Consider the following 11,037-nt stretch of genomic DNA (forward strand, 5'->3'; position numbering starts at 1 on the left):
AGCCTAGGTACTACGGAATAGGACAAGATATATAGGACTCGTGCTAGAGTAACGACTATCTCTATTATACAGACGAAAAGAAATCGTAAATTCGGGAGCTTTAGATAAAGCTATAGTATATATGACGAGAAGTAGAATAAACTTAATGGTAGAAAGCCGTAAGCACTTAATGGCTTATAGAAATGAGTACGAATGACGAAGCTACTATTAGCTAAATAACTAAAGAGGTTAGCACTAATCTAAGAAATGGGTTAGGGCCCTTCGAGAGGCCTAGAAACTATTAATGCCTATGTAACGGCAGGTAGTAGCGTAGTATAGGAGGAACTAGCGTAAGAGACCACTATATTAAGACCTCCTAGTAGAAATATAGGAAATTGCTATAATCTTTAGACGACGGCGGTAAGATAAGCGACTATAGATAATAATATAATGGAAATAGCATGAAATGCTTATATTAGTAGATAGTAGAGCAGAGATAAACCTAATTTCGCTAACGCTTGTAAATTAGCTATAGATACCTTAGAGAATAAAGCAGAAGTATAGCATAGTCAAAGGGCTATTTCCGACGTAATAGGTACGTAAGAAGACCGAACCGATCGACATTACTATAGTAAGGAAGACTATAGTAGTTATATTTAGTATTATAGATATAGGTAATAATAAAGATATAATATTAGGGTTACTATAGTATAAAGACTATAACCTAGATATTAGCTAGAAGAATAGTAGCTACCTATGACCTTAAATAGAGTTATATTTGACTAGCAAGATAGGGAGCATATAAAGATTATAAGCAGATAATGCTTAGAGGAAGGCATATCTTATAGATCTACTATAAGAGACGGATAGTAGTAGGCAGACTACTATAGACTCTAGAAAAAGCGGTATAATAATACCGACATTATAATAGGAGGAACGAGCTAAACCGCTAATAGCTGTTCTCTCCGTTAACGAATGTAGAGCACTATAATTAGAGTAGTAGGTTAAGATAGGAGAAATCGCCAGTATCGCTATAGACGGAACTAAGTTCGTATACTATTAGAAAACCGAGAGACGAGACAAGACTAGAGAAGTACCGAAGGAATACGAAGGATACCTAGCATTCGAACCGAAATATCTAGAAGGATTACTGGAATATAGCCTATAGGATTACAAGATCAAGCTAAAGAAAGGAGTATAACTAAAGTTCTTTAAGATTTACTATATAAGCTAGATATAGAATAAAGAACTTAAGCGATATTTAGAGGAAAACCTTTAAAGAGGATATATCTACCTATTAATATTACTAGCAGGCTACCTAATCTTATTTATACCTAAGAAGGATAGAAAGCTATAGTTATATATTAACTATCGGTAACTTAACAAATAGACCGTGAAAAACCGATACCTGTTACTGCTAATCTTATAGCTCCGAGATTAGTTAGTAGGAGCCTAATATTTTACGTGTCTTAACTTACCATCGGCCTATAACTATATATAGATTAAGGAAGGCGACGAGTAGAAAACGGCCTTTAGGATACTCTATAGCCACTACAAATACCTCGTCATGCTATTTAGACTTATAAACGCGCTAGTAACGTTCTAAGCCCTAATCAATCAAGCTATCCGACCCTTTCTTGACAAATTTGCGATATATTATCTCGACGATATACTTATCTTCTCTAAGATGATAGACAAACATTAGAAGTACGTAAAAGTAGTGCTAGATACGCTATATATATATAAACTATCAGTTAATAAGGAAAAGAGCAAATTCTATATTAGGAAAACGGTATTTTTAAGATACGAAATATCTCTAAGATAAATCCGGATAGAACCCTTAAAGGTTAAAGCTATTAAGGAGTAGCTATAACTAACGTTAGTTACAGAAATACAAAGCTTTATTAGATTTGTAAACTTCTACCGAATGTTCATTAGGAACTTTAGAGCGATTATACGACCTTTATATAAACTTATAAAGAAGAACGCTAAATTCTAATAGGAAGAATAGCACGAGTAAGCATTTATATAGATCCGTAACGCCATTACCAAAGATCTAGTACTAGTATTACCAAATCCTAAGAAGCCATTTAAGATAGAAACGGACGCTTTAGACTATACTATTAGAGGATAATTAGGATAATAAGATAAACAAAGAAAGCTATATCTTATAGCCTTCTTTTCAAAGAAGCTTGATAGACTACGTCTTAATTATCTGATCTATGATAAGGAACTACTTACAATTGTTAAAGCTTTTAAGGAATGGCAATTATATCTTAGTAGTACGATTAAACCAATACAAGTATATATAGACTATAAGAATTTACAATACTTTATAACGACAAAGGAGCTTAACAAACGACAAATACGATAGGCAGAATTCCTTGTAGAATTTAACTTCGAGATCTGCTATAAGAAGGGCAAAGAGAACATACAAGTAGACATCTTAAGCTAACGAATGGATTACACGGAAGGACGAACGGAAACAATACTACCGTTGTTCAAGGAATGAATAGACGGAACGCTATATTACGAAACGTAGACACCTATAGAAGATGATTTACTTAACTCGTTCCTAGAATATTATATAATCTTTCGAGAAGAAAGAATTAACGAGGTATAATATTAAGTAGTACCTGGACTACTAGTACCTAATGGAGTAGAGGAAAGAGATAGGAAACTCTAGTACCGAGGCAAAGTATATATCTATAATAGGGATTAATAGCTATAAATGATTCGAGAACTCTATAAGTCGAAACTCAAAGGATATAAAGGAGTTACGAAGACTGTTATATAAGTTAGGAAACATTATGACTTTCTATAGTTAATAGTACGAGTTAAGGAAGTTGTATAGAATTACGACATTTGCAATTGAAGCAAAACGGTATAATATAAGCTATATAGGCTACTTTAGCCACTACTAATAGCTAACAAACTATAGAGTTTAGTTATAACAGACTTTATTATAAAGCTACTAGAATCTAAAGATACGGCTATAGGAGTAATCTATAATAGTATTCTTACTATAGTAAATTACCTAATTAAATAGGTATACTTCTTTCCTTATAAGGAGTTCTAGACAGTTAAATAGCTAGTAGACATAATCTATCGGCAAGTTATATTAGTACATGCTTAGCCGTAAGAATAGATTACTAATAGAGATACTAAGTTTATATTAAAGTTCTAGCAAACATTAATATAATAATTAGGCGTTAATAGCAAGCTATTAATAGCATATTACCTATAGACTAATAGATAAACGGAGCGACTAAACTAAGTTATTAAGTAATACCTCTACTCTTACATTAACTACTAGTAAGACGACTAGGTCATGCTATTACTAATAATATAACTCGCTTATAATATAACGCTAACGGAAACGACCAAAGTCACACCGTTCTTCGCGAACTACGGATATAAAGCAGACCTTAGGCAAGGACCAGAAGTCATAGTGCCGAGAGCAGTAGTCAAAGCGAAACAAATGTATACATTATATAAAAAGCTTAAAAAGGAACTCGAGTTTATCAAGACTAGAATAAAGAACTATTATAATAAATATAGGCTCGAGGGACCTTGCCTAGAGAGGGGAGACAAAGTCTACCTAATCGTACGAAACTTATAAACCAAACGACTAAGTATAAAGCTAGACTTTAAAAAGGTCGGACCCTTTGTTATCAAAGAACGAATTTCGACATCTAACTACTAACTATCGTTACCATCATCTATATAACTATAGACGGATGTTTTTCATATTTCACTTCTCGAACTAGCATTAAAAAACGCTAAGGTTGCTATATATATTGAAGTAAAGGACAAAGAGAAAGAATAGGACGTCGAAGAAATTCTAGATTTATATATTATCAATAGGGAACTATAGTATCTAGTTAAATAGCTTGATTTTAGACTAGAAGACAACTTATAGAAACTAGTTAAGAATTTAAATTACTCTAAGGAACTAGAATAGTTCTATTAGTAGAACCTAGATTGGCTAAAGGCAAACCTAGGACAGAACCAAAAATAACGCCCTAGTTAATAACGTTAATGCCACCGTTAAGTTATACGATAGCCCCTAATTCCTGCTGTTCTACCGCCTCCAATTCGTCTAGATTTGACAAACCCCGTGTAACTATATCTACCCCCTTCTCTACTAGGAACTCTCGTTATTTACAAACCCGAGTTAGACAGGCTAACGCCTTAGAAGCTTTGTATTAATATTCTTATAGCAAGGCTTTAGCCTCTTTCTCTTTAGCCTTTAAACGATGTTGCTCGTGTATAATATAATCTACTACATTACGATCAGAGACGTGCCCTCGTAAGGAAATAGGAACTTATAAGAAGAAACTAGAACACCAGAACCATTGTAAGCACGACCCTAATGTATATAAGCCTCGTAGCGACGAGATTTTTCAATCATTTTATATACTCGGTTGTACTCTGTATAATAGGAATATACTATTACTACGAACCCGTAATTAGAAATAAACTAAGCTAAACGCTTATAGCAAATAGATACTAGGGATCTACGTATGTTAGATAGTATAATTGATAGTACAAAAGTAACAAGGGGCTAAGGAGAAAAATACGTACAAGGAACGCAAGGGATGTTAGTGCTATTTAAAACGGCCTAAAAGAGGGCTTTTAGGTTAAAAGCCTTAAAGGGAAGCCATCATATTACGGAAATATATATATAGATACCGCCCAGACTACCAGCACAAACGGGCCAATTAAGCCAAAGGAACGAAAGGACTAATTATAACATAGGAAGTATAGTAATTACTACGCTCACTAGTGATCAGAGTAATTACTACCATGCGATCACTTACGATCACCGTGATCAGGAGTGATCACTAGGATTATATATACATATAGATAGTCACTTGTTAGGTAGACTCTGAGAGTTTACTAGTGATAGTAACTTATAATCACAGTACTTATACTAAGTATTGCGGATTACTGTGAGAGACAACTCTAGTGTTGTTATAAACCTTTTAGCTTTACCAAATCCCTTAGACGACCTGCCTGCTTGTCCTGCTTAATTTACCTTTGTCTAAACCCTTTTAGAAGAAGTCTGAGTTGGGTTTGTTATGAAACCGCTATTGGTATAGCTGTCCTTAATAGGGTTAGGAGATAGTATAGTATAGTTATATAGGTTAGTACCTAGAGGTATAGGCAATAAGTATATTATTAATATTATAGGATAGATATCTATATTTGGCGGTAGATAGAGATAGTATACTAAATAGCTAATGTATTTAACGACTTTAAAAGGTCTAGTATACTATTAGGATAATTTATATAATGGTCGATGTGGTAGGTGGTAGCTATAGTGTAGGTATAGATATACTTGGTCCCCTAGCTTAAATTCGATATTACGGTAGCTAGCATTATATTTATATTTAGCTCTAGCCGCTATAAAGTCCATTACTATCTAGGCATCTTAGTATAGATATTTATATAGAACTAGAATATCCTATACTATATTTAATGACGGTATAGTTAGTGTCTCTAATGGTCTGGCGGGTTTGAAGCCGTATAGTAGCTTATATAGAAATATGCTAATAGAGGTAACGTACGTGCTATTCAAATACTACTAAAGCTACGGAAGTATAGTAGTCTAATTGTCATTAGGTTTCTTATAGACAAAGAAATATAAAGCGATTTCTACCGTCTAGTTCTTTCATTCGATAAGATCGTCTCCCTATAGGTAGTATATAGTAGTTATTAATAGCTTAATACCTAACGCCTTTTATATACTAATCTATAGCTTAGATATAAATTTATAGTCGTGGTTAGATATAATAGTAGTTAGTACTCCCTAGTCGGATAGGAGTAGTTATCGTATTAATATATAGCCTTAGTCCGTAGTGATATAATTAGAGTAGCTAAGTATAAGTAGCGTTCATTTCGACGATTTATAAGATATGGTCATTATCGAATCAAACTTATTATACCTATTTAAATACTATAGCATTCCGGCTGACAGAACTAATGGTAACGCTACTATAAAGTTAATGGTAATTACTTATATAGGTAGTATATTAGATAGGCAAATTGGCTAATAGTTACCTATAAGAAGATTACAATTGGTGGCATTAACTTGATAGACAGGGTAATACTTCATATAGTCCTATATATACCTAGTTTTCCTATCGATCACGATACTATGTAAGTTATATATTATCCTATTAATTCCAAAGTAATACTTCTTATTATAGGCTAAGCTTAAGATATATTATATAAGGCTCGACAGAACGTATAACATACATATACCATCTAGGTAAATATAATAGAAGAGCTTGTTAATTAGGACAAACGGTAGCCTATAGTATAAGAAAATAGTAATGCCCTTATCGTCGATAGGCCTATCTATACATTTGTTTTTGATAAGATCCTTAATAATAGGGGCATACTTGGCATTAGCCTTATAGCTATCAACGAACTTTGCCTTAAGATCCGGATCTATCTGTACCTTAGCAAAAGCGAACTAAATGTAGTCAAGTATAGCTAGTCTATCTAGGCGTTTAGATGGTTCGGGGTCCCCTAATACGCTTAATCTACTTAACGCGTCTAGTATAAAGTTAAGTCTTCTAGGGAGATAGTAGACTTTGAGGTCGTACTACGACAGATAGATAGACGCGTTTATTAGGCGACAGTTAGTACGGTCGGTAGAACTTATATCTAGATTAGTTTATTCTATAATACCACGTATAGCGGTATAGTTAGTTAGAACGATAACTAGTATACGCGCTAAATAGACTATTATACGTAGTTTACGAATTGCCTAGACTAGACAAGCGACTTCCTATTTAGAGGGTCTGTATCGTATCTTAGCCTTTGTTAATAGGCGGCTTAGGAATATAACCGGTAGTACTTGGTTAGCTAGGATAAGGTTACCTAGGCGCTAGTTATATCTGTTATAAGTATAGAAAACTATAATGCCAAATCTATATTCCAAATAGCCGTCAAGTTAAATATATAGCTACTTATTAGGATTAAAGTAGTAGAGGATAGTCAGGTTCTTATAATATATAGCCTCTTATAAAGTGGCAAAGGATGCTTCTTCCCACTTGGTTAGCTCGAAGGAAGTACGGCTATAGTAGCCTATCCTCTAGGTACGGTTACCGACTTCTAGTTCGCCAGACTTATAGCTATATATAAGCAAGTTAGTCTTACATTTCTAGCGCAGCTTGGTAATCTTCGTATAGTATAGAATCAAGTATCGAAGGAAACTAGTAACGTCTAAGAATTGTTCTAGCACCTTTAATATATATAGAAAGGATAACTACTTAAACGCTTTAATACTCTAATCTATATTAGTAAGGCTAAGACTATTTATATGAAAGCTAAGTAGTTCTATATTTAGGTAGCCGATATATAACTTAGTAGGTAAGATAGCAATATTCTTTTTATAAAACAGGTTAAAAATAGTCTTTAAATGCTATATATAATCCTTGGCTATATCTAAGAAGATAATAATGTTATTAATAAACGCGTAATGGTAGGGGGAATATAGTTATAATAACTAATCCATAAACCGTTATACGTATATAGGAGAATTACGGTATCCTATAAGCGCTATAGTCGGCTATTCTAGACTATAGGGGTCAATTAGTATAAACCTATTCTAATATAGAGGATATATACTAAACTAATAGAAAAACAACGTTACATTAATTACTATAATAAACTTCTTTCTATATAGAGCTACGATAATTTCTAACTATAGTAGTAATAGGTAGTTATTAGGAATAGTAACCTTATTCAAACTATATAGATCGATAACAACATAACCCTTAGCAATACCCTTAACGGTACGCTAGACCACGAAAATAGGATAGGTAAAAGGAGTAGCATCTTTTGCGAACCATAGTTTGCCCTATTAATAGAGGGCGTTAAAGGTTTTGTCTAGGACTTCCCTGTCCCTCTAGCTTAACGGATACGTATAGGAGCATACTTTCTGGTATTGCTAGCCTTCTACAAGTGGCACTTTTATCTATTCGCTCTATAGTATATCGATCAGACTAGCATTATTCTAGAGTTATAGAAATCCGTTGACTAAGTTAGCGAACTTCTTAGCCAGTTTTACGTCGCCTATATATATATAGATACCGTTGTCGGTAACGATCTTAGGTGGGAAGCCAGATATTTTCAATCCTAGTATAGAATGCTTTTTAGGTATATGTAGCTTACGTTCCTCTTTACTAGGAATGTCGCTAGCTCCTGGGATCGCTTCTGGCGAAATATCCTATAGCGGAAGAGGTCGCGATTACTAAGTAAGTTAGAAAACGAAGTCGCTAATAGGAGTGCCTGAATTTGTATCATTAGAGGCTATAAATAAGGCTATAGGTATAGATAGCTTTATAAGGACGTAGCTACCTTCGAGGATTATACCTATATAACTATTTAAATCAAAGTAAGCGTTAACTAGTATAGTGTTATATTGATTAGTGATTACTAATATAGGGTTAACGTCATTTACTACTATAGGTATAGCTATCGTTAAAGTGGTAGTTACAATTACCACTATATAGAAAGCGGTATTCTACAAATAGGTAAAGTAGCTACTATCTTCTATTTCTTTGATCCTTCTAATAAGGTACCTCTTTAGAATATATAGCGTTCCTCGCATAGTATTTTCAATAGGTATAACCTTTAGGGTCTTCGTATCTATAACGAAGTTATAGATAGCTATATAAGCCAAGTTAAATATAAAGGTACGACCTATCAGGAGAGGCTTATACTTAACAGGCACTATTGCCTGTTAGTTAGGCAGGAGAGTGATTTTGCAAGTGGTTTTGACCTTCTGTATATAAGGTATAGAGTACATATATATAGAAAAAGGAAAGTAGAAGTTAAATAACTATAATTTGACTTCCTTATATTAATAGTCAATATTCGTGTTATAAGAATCTAGGAATTCGTTGCTTATTAGAAGATTCGGTACTAGAGAGTCGACAACCTATACTATATAGGTAAACTTAGCTAGGGTAGGAGTACTATTTTCTATACTTGACAAGTAGATATCGAAAGATGCCTATTCGTTAAGGCTTAATATAACGTTTCCTATACCTTTAACTCTACCCTTACGTCATTCGATTTAATGTTTTAATCGCTATAAGAATATACGGTCAATAAGGGAGCAGCTAGCGCTAGGATCTAGGTATACTTCTATAGCTTTGCAATCTATAGGTTCGTAGTATACCCTAATATATAGGTAGGTATATCCTAATAGCAAACCGTAGAGGTTAGGCGTATACCTAGGTAGAGTATCTCTAACTTAGTATACATTTGCTATAGTATCTATTAACGATATAATAGGTAGTATGTCTATAGCTTGGTAAACATTTTCCGGCGGCAAAGTAGGCAGATCTAACTAGTGGTTTGAAGTAAAAGGATCTACTAGGCAGCGAACGCTACCAGATTTTACATCCTTATAGGATTTTAAGTGCCGGAAGAGAGCGTTTCGCGATTCTGGAGTAGTATTATGGAAACTATAGGTATAGTAAGCCAAATCTATAAGATTAGCTTCGTAGTTATAGACAGAAAGAAGAGGATTAGTTCTATAGCATCGTTTTACGTAGGTATATAGTTTGACTTACAAGTTAAAGGACTTGTAGCACTTATAGCAACTAAGCTATAAGTCTAAAACGATATACGCGATGCTAGTATCGCTACCTAAAGATTCAGATCTAGATTTAGATTTAGGGGCGCTTTTAGCTAACTATATATTAGATTAATCTAGCTTAGAGCTATCGCTAGCCTCTTTAGTAAAGTAAGCATAGTCACGATATTCCTTTTGCTAGCGGTTATCCTTGCTAAATCTAACCTGCTTTTGGCTACGATTGCCCTACTTATGGCGATCCTAATTTTAGCGATCCTAGTTATAGCGATCCTGGTCGTAGTTATAGTCAAATCCGTAATTATGATCAAACTAGCGATTATAGTCAAATCTATAGTCATGCTGGTTATATTTAGGAGACTTATCGTATCTATAGCCAAATTGTCAAGGTCGATCAGTATTATAGTATATAGGCTTGTATAAGCCTCTGTCTTTAGCCCTAGGAGACTCTAATTTGCTATCTATAGATAACCTTTTCTATAGATATAAGTAGTAGTCAAAAGCGGCTACTAGAACAATAGATCGGGACTACTTAATGTACTATATATATATATTAAATAAAGAGTATCGTTAGGGAGGATCTAAATATTACTTAACGTAAAAATCTATAGCTAACTAGACTTAAACTATAACTCCTTACTAGTTATTATTACGTTTGTTAAGTATACGTATTAAGCACGCCTAACAAAGTATCTTCTAAATAAAGAAACTAAGCGCTTACTCGTCCTTTACGATATCCTTTAAATGTAGGTAGGCTTCGTTAAACTTATAAGTGGTAGTTATAGCATTAGGTATAAAGCGTTCCTATAGTCGATCTATAATAGCTTAAAGACCTAGTTCGTATAATTGTCTATATATAGAGCTGTTTAACTCGTTAGTCTACTAAATAATAGCTAGACTGCTAAGAAGAGTTTAGAAGAAGGATAGAATTCATATCTTAATACTACTATTAGGGTCGCTTTCTAGGAAGGTTTTAATGTGGTTAGCAAAGTAATAAATATTGGTAAATACCAGATTCTTATTATCATTAATAATGCCTAAGGAATATAGGTTAAGGAAAGAAGGATCGAACTAGCTAATATCGTCCCTCTTAATCTTAAAGTCTAAGCGGCTCTACGTACTTATAGTAGTATTATATATAGACTCGTATCTATAATGTCTATTGCCATTGTTACCGTTATTACTACTACTATTACTAGGGTATAGAGCGCTATAATAGTGTCCTAGATTTTAGTTACCTAAAGGTTAGCGATAGTTAGATAGCTTATTATTGCTATCATTAGAGCTCGAGGAACTAGTTTCTCTACCTCTATTAGCTATAAAGTATAGGATCTTATATAAAGGCTATATACGTTTAGGGTAGCTAAGATTATAATAATAGCTGATACTAATACCCTTAGAGGGTATAGAGAAAGTACCACTATTATATTATATATCTT

Source organism: Thermothelomyces thermophilus, chromosome 5 (genome assembly GCF_000226095.1).
Source record: "Thermothelomyces thermophilus ATCC 42464 chromosome 5, complete sequence".
Classification (NCBI taxonomy): Eukaryota; Fungi; Ascomycota; class Sordariomycetes; order Sordariales; family Chaetomiaceae; genus Thermothelomyces; species Thermothelomyces thermophilus.